Consider the following 24,408-nt stretch of genomic DNA (forward strand, 5'->3'; position numbering starts at 1 on the left):
GTCCCTGCTCTAGGTTAGGGCCAAGAACTCCAACGCACAAGAGGGTTAGGTATAGCTAATCTTTCTAATCTAGAGGGTGGATGATGGGCGGATGGCTCTAGCTTTGTATAGGTGAATTCCTCTGAAATTTATGAATGAAATCTTGTTGAGATTCACCTTTGTGTGCTGAGTTCTAATCCTCTCCCGCATCTTTCCCGTTTTGGACTTGATTTCTCCTCTTTTGGGATGTTTCGTGTTTAGAGGAATCAAGCCCGTGGATTCGTGTTTTGCCGAACTCATTGTAACGATTTTGATCTATCTAGCCTAGTGCCAAAACCCCTAGAATCGTGAGTTCTCATGAATTGGAGATTTTGAGTTCTTGAGAAAACCCCAATTCTCTTTGATCTTCCCTTGATTTCTCTCGATCTATTAATCTTTTGGGAAAGATCTTTTGGAGATATGTTCATGGGGTAGATGCAAAGCTATCCTCCAAGTTTCATCGAATTTGGACTTCGTTTGCTCGAGATATGACATTTGGAGTTTTGTTGACGGGCTGTCTGGGAGGAACCGGTCTGACCGGTCAGGAATTTGAATTCCCAGCCCGACCGGTCTTAACGGTCTATGCTATCGGTCTGACTGGTCTCTGCAGTCCAGTTCTGCGATTTGCATCGTGTTGGCTCTTTGGCTTCCGCGCAGCTACTTAGGGCTTTTCACTAGGAGATAGCTAGTCCATAGTTACTCTCTCATATCCTAGGTTCAAGGGCTTGCGGTGATTTTGGGATATAGGCCGACGGATCGATTTTGGAAGAAATTTTGATCGGCTCCCATTCACCCCTCTCTAGTCGCCGGTTTCGGTCCCTCAGTTGGTATCAGAGCTTGGTTGAGATTTTCAGTAGCTTAACCGGTTCGAAAACCACTTGGCGACCATGGCGAGTCTTGAGAAGATCTCGGTGTTTTCCGGCGAGGACTATGCCTACTGGAAGTTCGCATGAGAGCCTTCTTGCAGAGCATGAGAGCCGAGGTCTGGGATATTACTAAGAATCAGGCTTACGTGGTGCTTGCCGCTCGGGTCACTCCTCTTCAAGTGACCGAGCACGAGGCTAACGCCAGGGCTGTCAATGCCCTGTTCGCTGGCGTTTCTCGTGCGGAGTTCTCGCGCGTCCAGGGTTTTCAGGAAGCCCACAAGATTTGGACGTTTCTTGAGAACTATCACGAGGGCACACCTCAGGTCAAGACCAGACTGTTCGAGACTCACCGGCGTGAGTACGAGAACTTCACACAGGAGCCGGGTGAGAGCATTGACATGATGTTCAGTCATTTTTAGTCGATTGTGAACAATGTCAATGCGAACAGATCTGCTGATGCCCTTGAGTACACAGAGCACGAGAAGGCCCTCAAGTTGCTCTACGCACTTGACCGCTCTGTGTGGGATCTCAAGGTGAACACCATCATTGAGTCTGCTGGCTATGAGACTGACGGTGAACGAGCTTTTCAGCAAGCTCAAGGCCACAGAGGCGGATAACCAGACACGAGCCAAGCTCAATGGTGCCCCTCCTTCCAAGAGCATCGCTCTTGTGACTGGCCCAAGTGGATCGAGCTCTAACACTAACTCTGCTCTTGGCTTTTCTCTTGCCTCTTTGTCTTCTGTTACAGATGAGCAGCTAGAGACGCTGGGCGACGACGACTTGTGCCTCCTCATCAGCAAGTTCCAGCGCGTCTACCACAACAGGCAGAGGAAGAAGAACCCCGGGTGCTACAACTGCGGCAATTTGAACCACTTCATCGCCGATTGCCCCAAGAAGTCCGGTGGTGGCCAGAACAACCACTTCGACTACTACCGCCACCGCGACCGCGATGAGGGAGGCTCCAACAAGGAGCGTCGGCGCCACAAGCATCGCAGTCGTGACCGAGGAGGATGCTTTGACAAGGAGTCGCTCAAGAAGCGCTTCCAGTACAAGGCCAAGAAGCGCGAGAAGGCCTTCCTGGCGCAGCTCAGCGACCTCGACAAGAGCTCCGACACCGGCCGCTCTTCTTCACCGACCTCCGATGACGACGCCAAGAAGAAGAAGAAGTGGGACAAGGAAGCCACCGGCTTCATCGGCCTTTGCTTGGCGGCCGGTCGGCGCAAGAGTTTCTGCACCATGGCGGGCAAAGCCGATGGTGCGCGAGCGTCTTTAGGTGGACATGCTACACCGACGCACGCCGACTCTTCTCCTGTATCCGAGAGTGATTCAGAGGTAAACTCCACGATCGACCTGCTAGATACAGAGGTTAGGGAGTTGTACGCCGCTCTCGACAACCAGAAAAGACTGCTTAAGGAAGCAGCTAGAGAGCGTAGAAAGCTTAGGGCTGAGCTGGCTTGTGCTAGGGAGAAATCTAGTGAGGCTGAGTGCGCTGGCTGCATATCTCACATGAACGATCTTGTTGCTCTCCATGCCAAGCATGATGAGAACGTCGCGAACTTAGATGTTGCTAAAACTTCGCTTTCAAATGTGTCTCATGAGCTCGCTAAGGCCAAGCATGAACTAGAACTGGTTAAGGACGCTCCAATTGTTAGCGATGTGCTTGAATGCGATGAGTGTCCTATCTTTAAGTCCGATCTAGCTTCGTTGCAGTCCAAGTTTGCTACTGTTGTGTGCGAACTAGAGGCTTGGTGCCTGTAAGCTTTGTCCCACGCTTAGGCCGGAGCTAGATGAGAAGAACGCCTTGGTTATGTCTTTAGGGAAAACTAAGGTTGTAGAGTCTAGCCCACCTATTGACTGCTCTGTTTGCCCTGGTTTGAGCTGAGGAATCCCCCCGACACGCTCCCTGCTGCCGCAGCCCAGGTTGCCCAGAAGAAGGGGGCTGCTCCTCCCCATCCGCAGGCTAGGCCTCCACCTCCCAAGCGTGAGGTGAGGTACCACTGCGAGTTCTGTGACAGGGAAGGTCACCTGGAGGAGTTTTGCTTCAGGAGGAAGCAGGCTGTGAGGCGAGAGCAGGAGAGACGGAACGCGAACATGTACTCTGCTCGGGTGCATGGTCCTTCTCAGCGTGGTGGTAGGCAAGATGCTAGGGTGCGCCGTGTAGGTGGAGGTCAGGGAGACGGTGGTGGTTACCGTGCTCCGGCGGGTGGTCGCTTTGCCGGTCGTGCTCCTGGTCGTTTTCAGTACGGCTATGGATCACGAGACCGAGGCTTTGTAGGAGGTTTTGAGGCTCCACGCTTTCCTCACGATGAAGTTTGTCAGTCACGCGGTAGACGAGACGGGAGATATGCTTTGCCTGGTTTTGCTAACCCTTTTGTAGAGCAAATGGCTCGACACTGGTTTGTTTCTCACTTTGTTAACCCCAGTATTGAGACATTTGCTCACTCTTTGTCTCACTACTGATGTGCAGGTCGGATGCTTGGAGAACAGGTGGATCATGGACTCAGGTTGTTCGTGCCATATGACAGGAAATGACAAATGGTTCTCCAGCCTCACCCCGATGCGCTTAAAGGAGTACATTGTGTTCGGGGATAATGGAAGAGGAAAGGTACGTGGACTTGGCACTGTTCGAGTTTCTGATCGCTTTACAATGAGAGAGGTTGCTTTGGTTTCGAACCTTGGGTTCAATTTGCTTTCTGTTTCGCAACTTCTTGATGAGGGGTTTGAGGTTCGCTTCAATGAGGGCTGTTCACGTGTTCTCGATTCCAGAGGAGATTTGGTTTGCCGGATTACACCTCGCGATCGGGTTTTCTTGGTTGACTTCTCTGGAACTCCTCTTGGCCCTTCTCACTGCTTGTTGGCGGGTCCTTCTGATTTGTGGAAGTGGCATAGGAGACTTGGACATTTGAGCTTCGATCTGTTGTCGAGACTTAGCTCACTTGGCCTGATCCGAGGATTGCCCAAATTGAAGTTTGAAAAGGACCTTGTGTGCCATCCGTGTCGCCACGGGTAGATGATTGCTACTTCACATCCACCTGTTAATCAGGTGATGACCGCTCACCCTGGAGAGTTGCTACACATGGACACAGTTGGTCCTTCTAGGGTGATGTCTGTTGGTGGGAAGTGGTACGTTCTTGTGATCGTGGACGACTTTTCTCGCTATTCTTGGGTCTTTTTCATGAGAACCAAGGATGAGGCTTTCGAGTTTGTTCGAGACTTGATCTTGAGTTTGAAAAACGAGCTACCCCAGGCCATGCGAGCGATTCGCAGTGATAATGGCACAGAATTCAAAAACGCTCGTTTTGACTCCTTTTGCAGTGATCAAGGGCTTGAACACCAGTATTCTTCTCCCTACACTCCACAACAGAATGGAGTTGTAGAGCGGAAGAATCGGATGCTGGTTGAGATGGTGAGGACAATGCTCGATGAGCATAGGACTCCTCGCAAATACTAGGCTGAGGCGGTTAACACCGCTTGTTACATGTCCAACCGCATTTTCTTGCGTGCTTTCATGCATAGGACTTCTTATGAGTTGCGGTTTGGATGCCAGCCCCGTGTTGACCATCTCAGAGTTTTCGGTTGCCGGTGCTTTGTGCTGAAAGATGGAAATCTTGATAAATTTGAGTCTCGCTCATCTGACGGCATTTTTCTCGGTTATGCTTCTCACTCCAGAGCTTACCGTGTGCTGATTATTGATACTAACATCGTCAGAGAGACTTGTGAAGTCACTTTCGACGAGACTGCACCGTGCAATTCTTCTGTCTTTGAAGTTGCAGGAGATGATGAGCTCGGCACCTCCATCTTTGAAGATGAGGAGGAAGAAGATGCGGAGGGTGAGGCTGAGGCTACCACGCGTGCTGTGGACCCAGTTGCCTCCGCCACAAGCTCGGACGATGATGACGGCCCCGATCCGACTATGTCTACTTCACGGGGGTTGATCGAGGAGGTGACTCAGGCTTCACCAGCTGCACCTGAGGAGGCACCATCTTTGGTTGAGGAGGAGGCGACTTCGACACGGGAAGCACCGCGACACATTCAGCGTCGCCATCCACCTCAACAGATGCTAGGTGATCTCAACGAGCGAGTCACCAGGTCCAAGGTAACGAGTATCGCTGGCTTTGCTCATTCAGCGTTTGTTGCCTCTTTTGAGCCCAAGGATATTGGACACGCTCTTTCTGATTTTAATTGGGTCAATGTCATGCATGATGAACTTGAAAATTTTGAAAGAAACCAAGTTTGGGTTTTAGTCGAGCCTCCACCTGCTTGTAATCCCATCGGAATGAAGTGGGTTTTCAAAAACAAGCAGGGTGAGGATGGGTTGGTTGTTCGGAACAAGACTCGTCTTGTTGCCCAAGGGTTTTGCCAAAAAGAGGGTATTGATTTTGAGGAAACTTTTGCCCCTGTTGCTCGTTTGGAAGCTATTCGAATCTTTCTTGCATTTGCTGCTTCCAAGGGTTTTAAGGTTTTCCAAATGGATGTTAAATCTGCCTTCTTGAATGGTTTTATCGAAGAAGAGGTTTATGTGAAGCAACCCCCTGGTTTCGAAAATCCCAAGTTTCCAAACCGTGTTTATAAACTTTAGAAAGCTCTTTACGGTTTGAAACAGGCACCTAGAGCTTGGTATGATAGATTGAAAACCTTTTTGCTGGCTCAGGGCTTTAAAATGGGATGTGTGGATAAAACTTTGTTCCTCATGCGGTCTGGCACTGACTTTCTATTAGTTCAGATATACGTGGATGATATTATCTTTGGTGGCTCTTCTCACGCTCTTGTCTCCAAGTTTTCTGAGTAGATGTCCAGGGAGTTCGAGATGAGCATGATGGGTGAACTGCAGTTCTTCCTCGGGCTGCAGATCAAGCAAACTCCTCAGGGCACTTTTGTCCATCAAGCCAAGTATACTAGAGACATGCTGCGGAAGTTCGACATGAGTGACTTGTCTCCTCAGCCGACTCCGATCAGCACATCTACGGCGCTTGATGAGGACTTGAACGACGAGGTGGTGGACCAGAAGATGTACAGGAGCATGATCGGTTCTCTCCTGTGCCTGACGGCGACGCGACCGGACATCCAGTTCGGCGTCTGCCTCTGCGCGCGGTATCAGGCTTCTCCCTGTACCTCCCATAGGCAGGTGGTGAAACGCATCTTCAGGTATATAAAATTCACCCCTGAATTTGGTCTTTGGTATTCTGCGGATTCTTCTCTGGTCTTGGTGGGTTTTTCTGATGCCGATTTCGGTGGGTGTCGATTGGATCGCAAGTCGACATCCGACACTTGTCAATTTCTCGGTACATCTTTGGTGTCTTGGTCCTCTCGCAAGCAGGCTAGTGTAGCGCTTTCTTCCACAGAAGCTGAGTATGTTGCCGCTGCTAGCTGCTGCTCCCAGATACTTTGGATGAAACAAACCTTGCAGGATTACGGATTGAGTTTTGGTAGGGTTCCCATCTTTGTAGACAACATGTCCGCTATTAGCATTGTAAAGAACCATGTCCTACACTCCAGAACCAAACACATAGATATCCGATTCCATTTCCTGCGAGATAACCATGAGAGAGGCCACATAGACTTGAACCATGTCCCTTTAGAGAGGCAAACCGCAGATATCCTAACCAAACCGCTAGAGCAGGATACCTTTGGTCGCTTGCGAGGGGAGCTTGGGGTTTGTTACCCCTTTTGATCGTTGACTTTTCTTTGGTTAGCTTTGTAGGTTTTACTTGTCCTTCTCTTTGTTTTCTAGGTTTGGTATTTGCATTATGCATATGCATTGTACATGTTTGCATTTTGTATTGCCTCACTTGTACTAGCATTTTTGTATACATTGCTATGATCTTCTAGTGCCTGCTAGTGTGAGTTGATAAATTTGATCATGTATAGCTTGCTCCACTGTGTATATGACATTATCTGAGTTAAGCTATTTTGATTTGAAAATCTGAAAACATGATCACCCTGTCTTGGCTACTAGCATGTTAGGTCGTGTGGATATGCTTTGCTATCTTATTCATGCTAGTGTAGTCTTTCGTTCAGCAATTCATACTTGAAATGATCTAAATCTGGTAAAATTGCTTGAACTGTTCTTGAAATGGGTTGAAAAGATCCTGGTGGGATTGCTTGTCGCACTGATCGAGCTTTCGGGACGGCTCACTTTGCACTTGTGAGAACCCGGGCAAGACTGTGCATGACTGAAACGAGTGCCTTAAGCTTCTGATTGTCTTTGACATAGGCTTGGCCTCGTTGCTAAGTAAAGCATGACAAGTTTTCAACCCCTGGCATTAAGAATTGATTGATATAATTTGATTGAAAAATGAATGTTTTGCAACATACTTTTGGCTGGTTTGGCTCACCTGTATGAATATGATTAGCACTGTTTTTCATTCCCTACTTGTTGGTGCTAGATCATGGGTGATGCTTTTATTTCTCCTAAACTGAACTTGCCTAGCTCTAGACTGATATGATATACCCTGTTGAGCTAGATGCAGGTCTTGTTTATGGATGCACACATGCTTGTGACTAGATGTTGCTCATATCCTTGTGTCCCTGAATACTTTCACTTACACCTCCTGCATTGCATTCATTGCATAACATCTGTTCAGGGGGAATCTCAGCTTCAGGGGGAGCTTTAGGTCTTTTTAGACTTGATGTGTGCATGTGCCAACAAGGGGGAGAACTTTGGGAGAAGTGATCGAACAAGGAGGAGACTTATTTGTTTTTTAAAAAACTTGTTGTGCATAGGGCTTTGAGAGTGCATCATTTTGGGAGAGTTGCACTTGTGTGTGAGAGAGAAAAACTTTGCTTGGGGAGTTTCTGCTTTGGTCTTGGCTCCTGGTTTCCTCGTTTTCCCTCTGCTTCTTGCATGACTGCGTCGAGCGTTACCTTTGTCTTTGAGGAGTCATGTTTTGGCTTTTGATCGATTGCGTCGAGCCGTTGCCCTTGTCTTAGGGAATCGATCTGTGCTTGAGTAAGTGACTATTCTTGACTTTCTGAGCTTTTTGTCACTTGCTTGAGTTCTTCACCTTCTTGCTTCTCTTTTTATCACTTCTCTGCTTTCAGGTGGTGTGTTGACAATGCACTCATCAAGGGGGAGATTGAGGAATGTTGAGTACTCTATCCTGCTTGTGATGAGTGAATTGTCAACCGTGCGGTGTGATCGTGCGCTTGGTCTTTGGATTGCAGGTACACGGGCGTCGAGTGTCCACGGGGAGCTGTCGTGGAGGTGCTGTGGCCGATGGACCGTGCGGTGGACGGCGGTGAAGAGCAGCCGGGACCGGAGCTCGGACCGGGTGGCAGCTGTGGCGTGCACTCCTAGATCGAGGGCGCAAGCGGCGACGGAAGGAGGGTTTCTTGGTTTGCACCACAAAACCAAGGAGACGGACGGCGGTTGAAGACGCCAAGTCGTGGAGGCACGGGCGTCGGTCTCGGGACTGACGGAGGCGATGGGCGTCGACGGCGTCTAGGGCCTCGCTGCGGGCGAGGAGGTGACGGGCGTCGGGCGGCGTCTAGGGCCGTCAGAAGGCAGAGGCGGGAACAACGTCTAGGGCCACGGCGTGGAGGCGGGAATCTTCCCGCGCGTGAAGTTTTGGCGGTTTTCTCAAAACCGGCCACCTACCCGGGTTTCGCGGACCCTCCAAACCGCGGACCGGTACTTCATCGACGTGGCGGCATCGCAGCAAAGACTTCGAGTCGAAGAAAGAAGCTCCGCCGTCGATCGAGTCTGTACAGCGGGCTGCTGCAGACCCGACCGGTCTGAGGGACCGGTCAGACCGGTCTGGCCGCAGCAGCTGGGTATAAAAACCCCTACCAGCCCGTGGCTGGTTGAGGCTCTTGAGTCTTTTGCTTTCTCTTCGTTTTTCCTTTTCCCTGCCCCTGCTCCAGATTAGGGCCAAGAACTCCAACCCAAAAGAGGGTTAGGTATAGCTAATCTTTCTAATCTAGAGGGTGGATGATGGGCGGATGGCTCTAGCTTTGTATAGGTGAATTCCTCTGAAATTTATGAATGAAATCTTGTTGAGATTCACATTTGTGTGCTGAGTTCTAGTCCTCTCCCGCCTCTTTCCCGTTTTGGACTTGATTTCTCCTCTTTTGGGATGTTTCGTGTTTAGAGGAATCAAGCCCGTGGATTCGTGTTTTGCCGAACTCGTTGTGACGATTCTGATCTATCTAGCCTAGTGCCAAAACCCCTAGAATCGTGAGTTCTCACGAATTGGAGATTTTGAGTTCTTGAGAAAACCCCAATTCTCTTTGATCTTCCCTTGATTTCTCTCGATCTGTTAATCTTTTGGGAAAGATCTTTTGGAGATATGTTCATGGGGGTAGATGCGAAGCTATCCTCCAAGTTTCATCAAATTTGGACTTCGTTTGCTCGAGATATGACATTTGGAGTTTTGTTGGCGGGCTGTCTGGGAGGAACCGGTCTGATGGTCTGAGTAACCGGTCTGACCGGTCTGTGCTACTGGTCTGACCGGTCTCTGCAGTCCAGTTCTGCGATTTGCATCGTGTTGGCTCTTTTGCTTCCACGCAGCTATCTAGGTCTTTTCACTAGGAGATAGCTAGTCCATAGCTACTCTCTCATATCTTAGGTTCAAGGGCTTGCGGTGATTTTGGAATATAGACCGACGGATCGATTTCGGAAGAAATTTTGATCGGCTCCTATTCACCCCCCTCTGGTCGCCGGTTTCGGTCCCTCAGTTTCCATCGTACTTTGAAGTTCAGGAAGGAGCCGCTCCTTGGCTGTCAAACCTTCCAATTCGAATTTCAAATTCCATTCCAAATCCCACCCGCAAAGACAAGCGGCGCCAATTCCCTATACCACTTTGAAATGAAATTAGTGTGATGACAGATGAGCTAGCAATCGATGATAGCAGCGTGAGCCAGCACAGCGTAAAACGATCTCTATAATTTGTATCATAATTCAAGTTTGCTACAACAATAGTTATAACAACTAGCAGTACGGCAGCCCGAACACAAACCAGTATCATGAGACTGCATGACGTCTGTAGAAAATACAGTAGTCGCATATATAATATAACTCTATTAATTGAGATAATCAATAATCCACAAGTTAATTAGCTACACAACCGCAAAATAAACGTGGCTCAGCTGATAAGATTTCTTACGATGGAGTCTAACTACCCGGATTTGACTTATCGACTCGTGTACTCGCATTTGTCTAACTTTATTGTAGGATTTAATTGGCGTTATTTTTTCAGTTGTAGGTGACATATTCATCGACATCGAATCGTCTACCAAGACTTGATCAATCTCAAGAATTCGCTAGCTTAGTCTCTTGAAGGTGTTTATTGAAATAGAGTTGTGTGCGTGTATTTATAGGGATGAATGTGCATTCATTGTGCTTTGGAAAAAAAAAACTTTACAGCCATAATTTTCATCCATATTCATATTCGGGAATGCATGGATCTTTTTCATAAGACATTATTCGATTTGAGGATTACCAAGGAACTGAAATGTACTATAGCACATTTCATTGTTACTTAACAAATAATGTCCAATCATGTATTAACTAAACTTAAAAGATTTATTTCGTGCTAATCAGTTAGATTGTGTAATTAATTATTTTTTCAACTACATTTAATGTCTCATGCATATGTCTAGAGATTCGATGTGACGGGCAAATTCTATTTTGTGCATGTGCACCACTGTGCGGAAATGGTTTGTTTAATTTGGCCCTTCTGCATTTTAGTTAATGACGCGTGGGGCTGGATCTATGTGACGATGTGTCAGTGACCGGGGTAATGTTGACACCATTTTTTGACTCGTGTCAAGAAATCTAGAAGGCAAGAGAAACTGCCGACACGGAGGAAGGATGATGCGTGCGGTGCATGGATTGCCGATGGTGACTCGGTCAAGGCTTGGAAGACCCGGTGTAGTCCCGATTCGGTTTAGTTATTTTATCTGCTTTTTAGAAAATAGTTTTCTTTTGAGTCAAGTTTTGCATTTGCCGTAATCGGCTAGGACTTGTTAGCTTAGGCTATAAATAGTTGGTGTAAGGGTCGTGAGAAATTTGATACACATCCAATACAACAAACCTTTACAATTTTCTGCAAATTTACTTTCTTGTTGGCGACTTCGCTATTTTCTTTTCGGCGAGTTCTTTCAAGTTGATCAAGGACGTCTCACATTCGAGCGACTTAATTTGCTGGTGAGCATTCGTTTTACCGAGTAAATCTGAGCTTTAGCTACCGGGCGCATCGCTGTGGCTTTGTTCGGATCTATTCAAAAGTTATCGAATTCTATCTAAGCTTTGACTTCGGGCGCATCGCTGTGGTCTCGTTTAGATTAATTCACCCTCATCTGTTATTTGCTGGATTTATAGGTTTTTCCTTGTATCTTTAGCTTTTATTAGACTTATCCAGCGTGAAGCATTTGTAATCAGCCAGATGGGATCTGTTTACTGTTCAAATTATTATAAAGCTGATTAGATCTGTTTTACGTGCTGTTATCAAGTAGCTTTGCTTGAATCATACATTCGTGATTTAGTTTTGCTACACGTGTGCATTGGTTTGTCTTTGCCGATCCACCCATACCCGTGTCAGTAGCCCGTGCCGATACGCGCCTGTGCCTTACATTAATTGCTCAACTGCTTTTGTCGTTTACTGAATCAACAAGTTTTGCCGATACGCCTGTGGAGAGGATTTTCGGAATTATAGCCGATACACTCACATAATTAACGACTGCTACGTTTCCTTGTCAATCAACATGTCAGATTGACTGGCACGCTTGGTTCTACAGTCCGGGCTTGGCGAACAGTGCTCCTGGGCTTAGTGTGTTAAATTTTATGTCAACACATCTTTTGGCACGCCTAGTGGGACTAAAAAAACCTCAACCTGGATGAAGAAAATCTTATCCCGATCGATGAGGAGAAGCTTAAGGAAGAACAAAAAGAAGAGTTGACTAGTGCTGTAGAATGGTTCAAGAGAGAGTGTCTCAAATCTTACACATCAACCAGATCGGGAGAAGTAGTCAAGAAGTTTGATCTGCCTAAAGTCCAGCCACTGACAGAAGCACAACGTGAAAACAAGCTGCTGGACATGGTACATCAAGCTGTGGGACAAGCATTCACTAATCATGGGCAAGTCATGATCAATACAGTGCACAATGCTGTCTTAGGGACATTACAAGGAACAGCGGGACAAGGTATGATGGGGCCAGTTTATCACCAACCAGGTCAATTCAACTTTGCTCCTATGCTGACACCTCCACCGTTGGCTTCATTACCACAGCCAGCCCTGACAGCTGTTCCAACTCAAGGGGACCCAATTTATTCAACTCCTCCGGCTACACAGCCAATGACTCAGGAAGCATCTGGATTACAGCAAGACGTTACAGGACCGCCACCTGCAAGCCAAGTTAGTGCATCGGCACAGCAGCCGATCCTTCAGCAGGTCAATGCAGCTTTGCAACCGCTTACTCCTTCGGAATATTTGGCATCAAAGATACCGCACCGAGGAGGAGTGACTTGGGTTTTCCATGATGCAGTAAATGGACACGTTCGGCATGTTAATGTGCCGTACTTTTATCCTGGGATGCAACAGATGAACCATCAAGCAACGTCACAGCCAGCTGCTACTAATCAGATGGTTCTCCATAATTCAGCATATGATCATAATCCCCAGCATGCATTGCAGATGCAGAATAATCAGTCAATGAATGCAATACCGACACGACCAGCATCGGCAACGCAACCTCTTACAGCTCAGGCTCCTGCAATGCAGTTATCTGCATCACCTCGAAGGCCATCGGCTGCACAGTCGGTCACGCCAGCGCTACCTCAGCAGTTCAGAGTAATGGTCAAGATTTGACAACTGAGATAGCTAAGGTGATGAGAGATCAGTTTGGATTGAAGCCAAACCAACAATTCTTGATGTACAAGACACCTTACCCAGCTGCATACGATCAGATTCACTTTCCACACAAGTACAAGATACCTGATTTCACCAAGTTTTCAGGACAAGGGGATATTTCCACAGTTGAGCATATCAACAGATTCATAATTCAGTGTGGGGAAGCAGCTGGCAATGATGCATTACGGGTTTGGTTGTTCTCTATGTCCCTGTCTGGTTCGGCCTTTGCATGGTTTACCACATTACCATCCAATTCCATATTGTATTGGGCCGATTTGGAAAAGCAATTCCATCAGTTCTTCTACTCTGGCCTATGCGAGATGAAGTTGACAGATCTGACCATATTGAGTTAGAGGAACGATGAAACAGTAGCTGCATTTATTCAGAGGTTCAGGGATGTGAAAAATAGATGTTACAGTCTGGTGCTGTCTGATCAACAACTGACCGATCTTGCCTTTCAAGGACTTCTGCCACACATTAAAGAAAAGTATGCTTCACAGGAGTTTGAAAGCATCAGTCAGATGGCACATCAGATGACGGGAGAAAATAGACCTTATGAGCAGAAGAGAAATAACTTCTAGAAGAAGGTCAGTTTTGTTGGATGTTCTGAAGATTCTGATTCTGACAGTGAAGGGACGATTGCGTCGGCAGAATGAGTTCAGAACAACAAGAAGCCAATCTCATGCCCGTTTGGAAAAAAGAAACCTGAAAAGTATGGGTTTGATATTACCAAAGCCGATAAGATCTTTGATTTGTTACTATCAGAGGGACAAATCAAGTTGAAACATTATCATAAGATCCCATCGGTTGAAGAGCTCAAGAACATGAAAATACTGCAAGTGGCACAATGCAACTTCTCATGATACAAATGAGTATCAAATTTCGTCAGCAAATTCAATCGGCTATTGAGCAGGAGAGGCTCAAATTTAAGGTTTCCAAAAAAGCCGATGAAAATTGATCATAATCCATTCTCTACTAACGTGGTAGATATTGGAGGAAAAAAGAATGCACTGCAGACTAAGATCTTGACATCGCAATCGGCCAGGGAAGCTGGAGCAGTTGATCCTAAAGTGCAAGTCTTGGTTGATGATGTCAAAGGAAAGAAGTCATTAGAAGAAGCTGGATGTTCTACAGCACGACCAAAGAAGGTTACATCTCAGATGCTATTGAGCAAGTTTCAGCGTGAGCGTGAAAAGCAGCATCGCAGGGAAGAAAGTGCACATCGCAAGGAGGAACATTGGAAGTGTCCTTTCTTCATACATTGCTGGGAACAAGGGTTGACCTTGCTATCGGCTGATAACTGCCCTGAATGCAATGGCTCTTATCGTGATAGCTGATCTTACAAAAGGTCACGATTTGATGAAGAACCTCGCCGGTCACGTTCAGGAGGAAGACATTCACGTGAAGAAAGAATCCATGTGCATGATCGGCTGGGGGGTAGGGTGTCTGTGCATGATCGGTTGGAGACCAGAGTCCCAGTGCATGAAAGGCTGGGGGGCAGGACCATGCTACATGATCCAAGGGGTGGAAGAATTCCTGTCCAAGATCGGTTGGAACAAATGGCCGATGAAAGAATGTCTGATGATCAACCGATGAGAAGAGATCCTGAAAGAGAACCCATCCATTATCGTGCAAGACAGCCTCGTTGGTATCCTGCAGGTTTGACCAAGTCTCAGAAAAGGCGGGTTCAGAGATTACGCCAACTGGAGATTTTAGAGGAGGAACAATAGCAAACTTTTAACAAGAAATGGGTCAAGTCTCAAGTTTGGCGTGTTAAGCCACGGATTAATAATCAAAATCTTGGTTCATCGGCGGCAGACATCAACATGGTGTTCATATTGCCGATAGAGTTCATGGCTCGAGTTGATAGTGATGATGAGTCAGAACCTGATGTGGAAAAAGCAATGGCACAACTTGCTTTGGATCCTGTTTCGGCTACATTTGAAAAGCTGGAAGATAATAAACGCCAGTATCTCAAAGCGTTGTTCATGCAAGGGTTTGTTGATGGCAAACCAATTACCAAGATGTTGGTTGATGGAGGTGCGGCGGTGAATATAATGTTGTATGCCATGCTGCGCAAGCTTGGGAAAAGCACTGAAGACCTGACCAAGACGGACATAATGCTCAAGGACTTTGAGGGTGTCGTGTCTCCAGCTCTGGGGGCATTGTGCGTCGACCTAACCATCAGCAGTAAGACTCTCCCTACCACTTTTTTTCTTATTAATGGCAAAGGTTCATATAGTCTGCTGTTGGGTCGAGATTGGATACATGCCAACTGTTGCATTCCTTCCACAATGCACCAATATCTCGTGCAATGGATTGGCGATACTGTTGAGGTAGTTTCTGCTGATTCCTCATTCAGTATAGCATCGGCTGAAGCTCAAGCATGGAGTTATGAAAAGGTAAAGTGTCTCTCTGGTCAGACATGGGAGACAGATTTCTTGAAGGTAGCCGATTATGAAGTCGAACTGATCCAAGCAGTCTGTGCCCCAGAAAGTTCCTGATGGATGAATTCATTCAAGAAAAGGGCAAGTTGGGGCGGGGGTTTACGTCGACTGATGCTTTGGAAGAAATAGATATTGGAAACAGTGATAGACCAAGGCCGATATTTATTAGTGCTAATTTAGATCCTGAGTACAGACGCAATGTATAGCTGATTAATTGTTGCATCGGTTTAGATTGTAAAACTACAGCCGATATGAACAATATCGCCTTGAGTGCAAAAAATCGTAAAGATTAAGAATTACAGTTTGAATGATGTTTCTTACAGTAATCCCAAGGCGTTCCAGATTACATCAATCGCATGCAGGCGAATTTCGTTAGCTTCCTGGATTGTTTTTTCATCTTCTTCTGATGAACCAGGGACATGTTTGATTTTCTTGTGAAGCTGGTAAGCCTGGAGAGCTTTCTCTCGTTTTTCTTCTTCTAGCTTGGAGATAGCTGGGGAAATCTGCGAAAGGTCATTGTCCGAGATGCCAATATTTTGGTTGACGCAGTCAAGTTCTTGGAGAAGATCATCACGTTTGGCTTCCATATCCTTCTTGGCCTTTTGGATGGACTCTCGAGATTGGTTTAGGGATTCAATTTCAGCGCAAGTTGATTCAATTTCTCTATTTAATAATTTGTTCTTGTTGATGGCGGTCAGTGAGACGTTTCTGAGCTTTGAGAACTTAGACTTGCTGATTTTCGATGAATGCCGCAGGAACCAATACTTCTTCAAGAGGGTCGGGGAGCTTGCCTTTCAGAGATTTCCAGATAGTGCGAATCGGCTCAGCATCTTGAACCAATTGTCCGATTTCTTGATTTAAGAATTGGAGCATCTCTTGCAATTTAGCTTTGGTTTCATCAGATAAAGAGCTCGATTCAGCCGATGGTGAGTCCTCTTCTTCGTCTTGAGCAGAAAAGCCAATTTGGAAGGAGAACATGCTGTTATCAGGGGAATTCTGCATTTGGAAGGAAAAGAAAGAATCAGTAAAGGTGTTACAGGTTGATATACCAAGATAGAGGAATAAGTTCTTTTTACCTGTCCTGGATTGACATTATCATGGCTGATTAGAGAAGAAGTTATGATTGTAAGGTTTGAAGCCCCAGGTCCAGTAGGGCCGGTTGGTGAATTCTATATGTGGATATTGATTGAAAATCGTGAAATAATGAAAGTTAGATGGAAGATACTTAAAGTATGAGGAAGGGGAAGAAGATTACCTGTGCCGATGAAGAAGCAGTCTTGGGTTTCTTGGAAGCCGAAGTAAGACTTCATATCTGATACAATCAGAACAAGGTGCAAGTTCATATCATCAGGCAGAAGCAAACAGAGATGGTTGATTTTGAACATCAGCTTCTTCAGGGATAATTGAATGATCGGTAGGTGCATCTTAAAGATACCAGATAACGGGTTAAAAAGAGTTCAGGATAAAATTTGCAAAATGATAAGGCAGTATTACCTTCTGATGGAGAAGAAGGGGTGTTTGCTTGCGTATCCGCATGGGACGCCGATGCTATTGTCTGACTGGAAGAACCGTGCGTTTTGTGAGCAGATATTTTGGTGCTGGATGATCTACGTTTTCTTCCTGAAGGGATTCTTCCTGAAGCAACATCAGCCAGAGATGGTGCACCATAGCCGATGTTTGGTTTATCCATTGCTAGATCATAATTAATCGGCTGACCGCTTCTGCTGGTAGTTGGAGGATTGGTGCTCTCTGACCGTTGAAAAGAAAAGAAATGATTAGAGATACAGAATGAAAATGTCATTGATTTATACGAAAAGAGAATTCAGAGAGTACCTCATCTCCATTTCCTTGGTAGTTTTCATTTAGAGAAAGACAGTAAATCTTTACTGTTGTACAAAAAAGGTGATCCTGCCACTCTGACCACCATTGAACAAAAGGAACAATGGTGAAAGGCATGATCTTCCAATCGTCTAATTGGGCTATATCAACATTAGGTGCCAAATTCTTCAGCCGATCATAGGGAAGACCACTGGTTATGACATCTCTATACTGAATTTTATCAGCAAAATAAAAGCAAGGGGGCACTTGGCCAAAGCCCAGTTGTCTGGAAACCAGTGAAGGATAATAGAACTCAAAGGTGCGAGTATCCTTTCCAGAAGCAAAGTTCACTGGTAGAATTCTTGGAGCCTATTTCCTGCATGCTATTACTGGAGAATTTGTCATTTCCCCAAGAGTCAAGTTGAAACTTGAAGGGGTTCTCGTATTCACTGGTGTCATGGTAAGCAAACCAAATGATGGATACTTCGAAGAACCCATGATAGAAGCATTTGAAGAAATCTGTTGTGCCAAAAGCATCAGGGCTGTTGGCAATCATTATGGCAGCCTCACCAAAGGAAGTGCACCGACGAAGTACTATTGTTTCTCCTTCTGCATAAGTCTCTGAAGGAAATGCCATGTCTTTCAGATTCATTTCCATGGTTCTGTGCATGTACATGTTGAGCCACAATTGAATGAACCACCATGGACCTCCGAGGTTGGGAATGGGTTGGTCATTTCTGAGTCTGACAGATACCTCATGAAGTAGATGATAGACTGCTCCAAGAAGATGTTTTCACAAAGGAATTAGATTGCCAGTAGCTAAGGTTTCGGCCATCTTCAGAGCATTATTTGTTGGACCAACAGCCTTTCCACAGAAAATGAATTTCTCAAGCCACATGTTGAGAAAGGTGGTGTGTTCCCTGACAGAGACTGTACCGGTTTTCATGTTCCTACCAATATAGCCTTTACATCCACCGATTGCACTGGTTTCGATTTTGAAAGAAGCTTTCTCCAGGAAAGGGAATGGTGTATCTAGAGCAGAAACGTTCAGGCTAGTCAACATCAAGACATCCAACAAGAAGGGTGTCATTGGGCCATGGCCGAATAAGAATGCATTCACAGCATCAGACCAAAAGAAAGAGGATGAGATTAACATTGGCTCATTTCTGACCATCTCGGATAAAGATAAGTTCAAGCATTGGCTGGTATCGTATTGTTCCCATTCTGCACGATAGGCACCGGCTACTCTGCGAAACCAATCCCTCCACCCAGGGGTAACATTTGGCCAAGATCTGAAAGCTTGAGACCAATCTAAGTTCATACTAGAAAATTTGAAAGGAATCCTACTGGTTTCCAGGTTGATCAGATTCGTAGGGTCTGGATCACCCCTTGGCCCTAAGCAGATCATGCCGGGTTGTTCCGTCATAGGGATGATTATGTTGTTCCTCAAACTCTAGAAAGATAAAAAGCAATAATGGAAACTTTGGCCAGCGGAGAAAAAGGGGATGAATGGGAGGAAATACGAAAGGGATGAAGCATCTTACCAGGGGGATGTCAGACACAGAAGCCATCGATGAGGATGCTAGGGTTCTCGAAGCTTCGATGTGATGGGTTTTTTGCAGGGGGCCTGGTGATCCTGGTGGCGGCGAAGCAGGTGCGTTCTTGAGGAAGAACAAGGAGATGGCTATCGGCAAGGAATGAAGGGGTGAGAGAGAGTTTGCAAAACGCCGTTTTTGAAAGGCGCGGAGGGTGGTCCCTTTATTTGAGGAGATGGTTTGGAGGGATAATGATGATTGAGCATTAATTTTGGAGTAAAAATAAATTACTCCGAAACTGGGGGGGCATGTGTTGACACTGTTTTTTGACTCGTGTCAAAAAATCTAGAAGGCAAGAGAAACTGCCGACATGGCGGAAGGATGATGCGTGCGGTGCATGGATTGCCGATGGTGACTCGGTCAAGGCTTGGAAGACCCGGTGTAGTCCCGATTCGGTTTAGTTATTTTATCTGCTTTTTAGGAAATAGTTTTCTTTTGAGTCAAGTTTTGCATTTGCCGTAATCGGCTAGGACTTGTTAGCTTAGGCTATAAATAGTTGGTGTAAGGGTCGTGAGAAATTTGATACACATCCAATACAACAAACCTTTATATTTTCCTGCAAATTTACTTTCTTGTCGGCGACTTCGCTAGTTTATTTTCGGCGAGTTCTTTAAGTTGATCAAGGACATCTCACATTTGAGCGACTTGATTTGCTGGTGAGCATTCGTTTTACCGAGTAAATCTGAGTTTTAGCTACCGGGTGCATCGTTGTGGCTTCGTTCGAATCTATTCAAAATTTATCGAATTTAGTCTAAGCTTTGACTTCGGGCGCATCGCTGTGGTCTCGTTTAGATTAATTCACCCTCATCTATTATTTGCTGGATTTATAGGTTTTTTCCTATATCTTTAGCTTTTATCAGACTTATCCAGCGTGAAGCATTTGTAATCGGCTAGATCGGATCTATTTACTGTTCAAATTATTATAAAGCTGATTAGATCCGTTTTACGTGCTGTTATCAAGTAGCTTTGCTTGAATCATACATTCGTGATTTAGTTTTGCTACACGTGTGCATAGGTTTGTCATTGCCGATACGCGCCTGTGCCTTACATTAATTGCTCAACTGCTTTTGTCATTTATTGAATCGGCAGGTTTTGCTGATATGCCTGTGGAGAGGATTTTCGGAATTATAGCCGATACACTCACATCATTAACGACTGCTACGTTTCCTTGTCAATCAACATGTCAGATTGACTGGCACGCTTAGTTCTACAGTCCGGGCTTGGCGAAAAGTGCTCCTGGACTTAATGTGTTGAATTTTACGTTAACAGGTAAATTTAGGGAAGACTCGTCCGCACTGAGCAGCAGTGTGATCTCCATCGCTCTCTGGCCGGGCAGTCTGGCACAACTTTTGACCTCCGTGACGCATGCACTCATCGCACTCTGCTGATCTGCTACTTCTGCGACCAAGATCCCGAGACGATCGACCACATCATCGCCGCTTGTTACTTCTAATCTGGTGGACAATTCTGGCGGTCGACGCGGCCCAAGTGGGTGCAAGCTAAGCTCGATCATCCTTGGTGGGAGCAATGGCGCCGGAGATAGCATGGAGACAAGAGGAAAGGTGCGGACACCCTCTTCGCATTGGTGGCTTGGGAAATATGGAAAGAGCGCAATGCAAGATGCTTCCGCAGTGACACAACCACCTGCATGCGACACCATCAAGCACACGGCCGACCAGTGGGTTGAAGCCCGTGCGCGCAATTTAGGTTGTTTATTACTACCTCTCTCCCAAAATACAAGTCATTTTAGAAATTTTAGGACAAATTAATAATAATGTAAAATAATCATGTTTGCCTCTATTTATTATCTATATTTGGCACTAATTGATTCTTGCATGCACATGCACTTTATAAATAGAGTAGAATGACATATTTTTTAAGACAAGATTTAAATGTCAGGATGACTAGTATTTTGGGACGGAGGGAGTACGCGACTAATTCGCTTAGGAAATTTTGTAAGGGAGCAGAGCTTAATTAATATCCACCCTCCCAAAACGGGCGCGAAAGCGTGGTTGTAAAAAACTCCTCTTCTTAATTACAAAGATGTGCAAGTCTTTTGCGTATTCAACATTTAATTGATGATCTTGCAAGCAAAACAATTTGGGGTACTTGTCAGGAGGCAGTATGTTGGTTTTGGGACCGAGAAAACAAGTGTATGCAGCAGATTATCACAAACATTGATCTTGCTAATGAATTTCGGATGTATTGGTCAAGTAAAGTGGTGACCTTGGTTGTACAAGTTTGAACTGAAACCAGGATATGAGAGGAGCATATCAATGGAGGAGAAACTATTGGGAAAATTGTCTTGTAATAAGAATGAAAGTCAGTATGAGGGCGATGTGGATCCTGCTATGATGTATGATGCTGATATTTTTGTTGGTGATGAACAATTTTATGCTGCTTTAGGATTTAGGGATGAGGATGGCATTCCGGAGGCTCCTCAGCTAGAATGAGTTTCTGATGCTGAGATTCGCGAGGTACAAATTCTAGTCAATGATAATGCAGATTGTGAAGCTAACATTGTGGTTGACAAGGAAAATCCTAAGATCGAAGTCGGTGAATCTTTTCCTACAATGCATGATTTTAGGATGGCTTTGAGACAACATGCAATCAAGAATGAGTTTGAGGTGCACAAAGTGGTAACTAACAAGACAAGATATCGAGCTAAATGCAAAGCAGCGGGGTGTCATTGGAGAATAGTGGCTCGCAAATTGCCGCGGCAGCCAACTGTTGTGGTATTGCTCATACCTTCTTTTGGTTTATTAATTTTTTATTATAACTTGTTTTATTTATTGTAACAATTTTGTGTAACATTATTTTTCAGATTTCAATGATACCTTGTGGCCACGATTGTGTATCCAGCAGTAAATTAGTAAGCTCAATGGCATCTCAAAAATGTATTGCTGAGAAGGATGTTGCATGGTTAAGGAAGAATCCAAACCTTGGAGCCAAGGATTTGCAAAATAAACTCAGCGAAGTTTATGGTGTTGAGGTTAGCTATGGGACTGCATGGGCAGGTAGGCAAAAAGCTCTTGATAAGATTTACGGAAGTTGGGACGATAGTTTTCAGTCCTTATTTAATTTTAGAGCTGAAATCCTTGCAAAGTCTCCTAGATCAATTATGGAGATTGACACCATACACAATGAAGATGGTGTTCATTTTAACAAGTTGTTTGTTGCTTTGCAACCATGTATAGATGGATTTAAAAATGGGTGTAGGCCTTACCTTGGTATTGATTCAACAGCCTTGACTGGGAGGTACAATGGGCAATTAGTAGCTGCATGTGCCTTGGATGGGCACAATTGGATGTACCCTGTAGCATGAGGGATTATTGGTTCAGAATCTAAAGATAACTGGACCTGGTTTATGAGTTATCTCAAGAAGGCAATAGGGCAGCCACCTGCACTAGCAATATCATCATATGCATGCAAGGGTTTAGATGGTGCAGTCAAGAAGGTATTTCCTGGAGTTGAGCATAGGGAGTGCATGAGGCATCTTTGGACAAAATTTAGGAAGAGATATCGTGGGGAAGTTTTTGACAAAAAATATGTGGCCAGTTACTAGAGCATACAGGCGTGAGAGATTCGATTTCCATTTTGGCCAAATTGTCGATGCATGTCCAGATGTGGTAGGTTACCTGAATGAGCATCATAATCACTTGTGGAGCAGGTCTATGTTTTCCACTGAGATTAAATGTGATTACGTGAACAATAATCTTGCTGAGTGTTTTAATTCATGGATTAAGAACATCAAAGACTTGCCTGTCGTCGATTTAATCAATAGATTGAGGCAAATGACAATGGAGTTATGGGGAAAAAGGAGAAAGATTGCAGATAAGCTCTCTGGCAATATTCTACCTGTCATTATAAGTGAACTCAAAGCTAAGACTAAAGGTTTAGGATATATGTCGGTCTGTAAAAACAGACACAAGGCTGAGATTTTTGGCAATTACAAGGACTTGACACCTTGGCGGCATGTTGTGGACTTGCATGAACACACTTGCACATGTAGAGCATGGGAAGTTACTGGGAAGCCTTGTCGTCATGCTCTGGCTTTCATACAAACTGAGAGAAATATTAACTTGGAGACATTTGTCCTCCGTTCAGAGGTTCAAGATTGCATATAGTGGTATCATTCCAACAATGACTGACAAATCTCAATGGCCTAAGGTAAGTTTGGGTTTTAAGTTACTGCCACCCAAGTTGAAGATAGGACCAGGAAGAAAATGAAAGAACAGATTCAAGGCAAGCCATGAACCAGGTGCAAGAAAATTGGAAAATTGCGAAATATGTGGAGAAGTTGGACGGCATGATCCTAGCTGTAGTGTTCCAAAGAAAAGGTAAGTTAGGAATTCATATCTACTCAGTTTACTAATGTACAGTAGGTGACATTTTGTGAATGCAGGAAGGCACCTCCCAAACCATAGGGCAGTCAAGCCAAAGATAGTGCCTCCAGTTAATATTTCCCCAGGGAGTATTACCCGAAGAAGGATAGCTTTGTTACAGGGAGGCCAAGAGTACACTCAGGGGTCATCTACTATCACTAACCCAGTCAAGCGCCTTCTTGTGCTGTCCCGGGAAGGAGGAGCTGCATCATCGAGTGGGATAAAATGATGGTCTAGCACTGATGCATAGAATTTGTGTGATATTCTGTGATCCATGCAGCTTAGTAACTCTTTTGAGATGTCCGTATATCAAACTTGGTTGTATTGATGCATGGGAATTGTGTGATATTTGGTGATCCATGCAAGTTTACAGTACTTATTTTGCTGTGAATGCAAAACTAGATTATAAATATGTAAGGTGATGCCTCTATGTAAGATAAAGTGAATCTATTATATATAAATATGTCATCTGCTATGTGGAGAAATTTGCAATTTATTTATCCAAAGTCTAAACTGGTGTAAAGGGATAGATAGGGATGCTAGCACACATGAGATGTAGCTAGGGCAAATTGGTCTATTTGTAAGTACAGAAAATGGATAGAATTAAAGAAAAAGAGTTAGCAAATTGATGGTGTGTGCTTTTGAGAATTGTTGGATGAAACCGGTGATATTCTATAGATTCACACATTTCTAGTGCTATTTCTTGAACACCCTAACAAATTAGGGCTATATCCTGAATTCCCCCGTTTCAGCCTTACCTTGACAAATTTGACGTCTACTGCACGCTGTTGTTTGGCAGAAATCTCCGAGCACATGCAGCTGCAAATGTTCAAGCAATTCTGGATAAACTTGAGTCATCAGATGCAATAATTTCAGCGTAGAAGTCCTGTGCATTCGTGCTGATTCGTCAACATGTGTGGAAATTCAACGTTCCCGCGGCAAACAGTCTCCTATTTTCTACTCTGTAATATGACTTCATTTTTGGAAGAAGCGGATATATCAACTACTTTAAGGTAAAGTACTTTTCTCTGAACATATTATATTGTAATCGGTTTTTAACCTTGAATTATTAAACCGAGTAACACCTTTAACTTCGAAGTCAGACAAAATTAGTCATGTGGATTTGGTTTTATATTTTCTAATAATAAAAAAAATTGTTTTGATCTCTAGAAATTCATAATTAATTTATTTTATATCATAAAAATGAAACAACTCCAGAATTTCTCTAAAAATGTTGGTGTTACATTTAGAGTTATTAATATCTCATTTGTTTTAAATAGATAATGAGTGCAAGTACGAGCAATAAAGCAATTGGAATTAATAGAAATAAACTAACTCTAAATGCCTATGTATAGATCATAAATAAATAGAGATTTTTTTAAAAAAAAATAGTAAAATAGTAGTAGTTCATATTTTTTCTAGTTTAAAAT

This window comes from Panicum virgatum, chromosome 5N (assembly GCF_016808335.1).
Source record: "Panicum virgatum strain AP13 chromosome 5N, P.virgatum_v5, whole genome shotgun sequence".
Lineage (NCBI taxonomy): Eukaryota > Viridiplantae > Streptophyta > Magnoliopsida > Poales > Poaceae > Panicum > Panicum virgatum.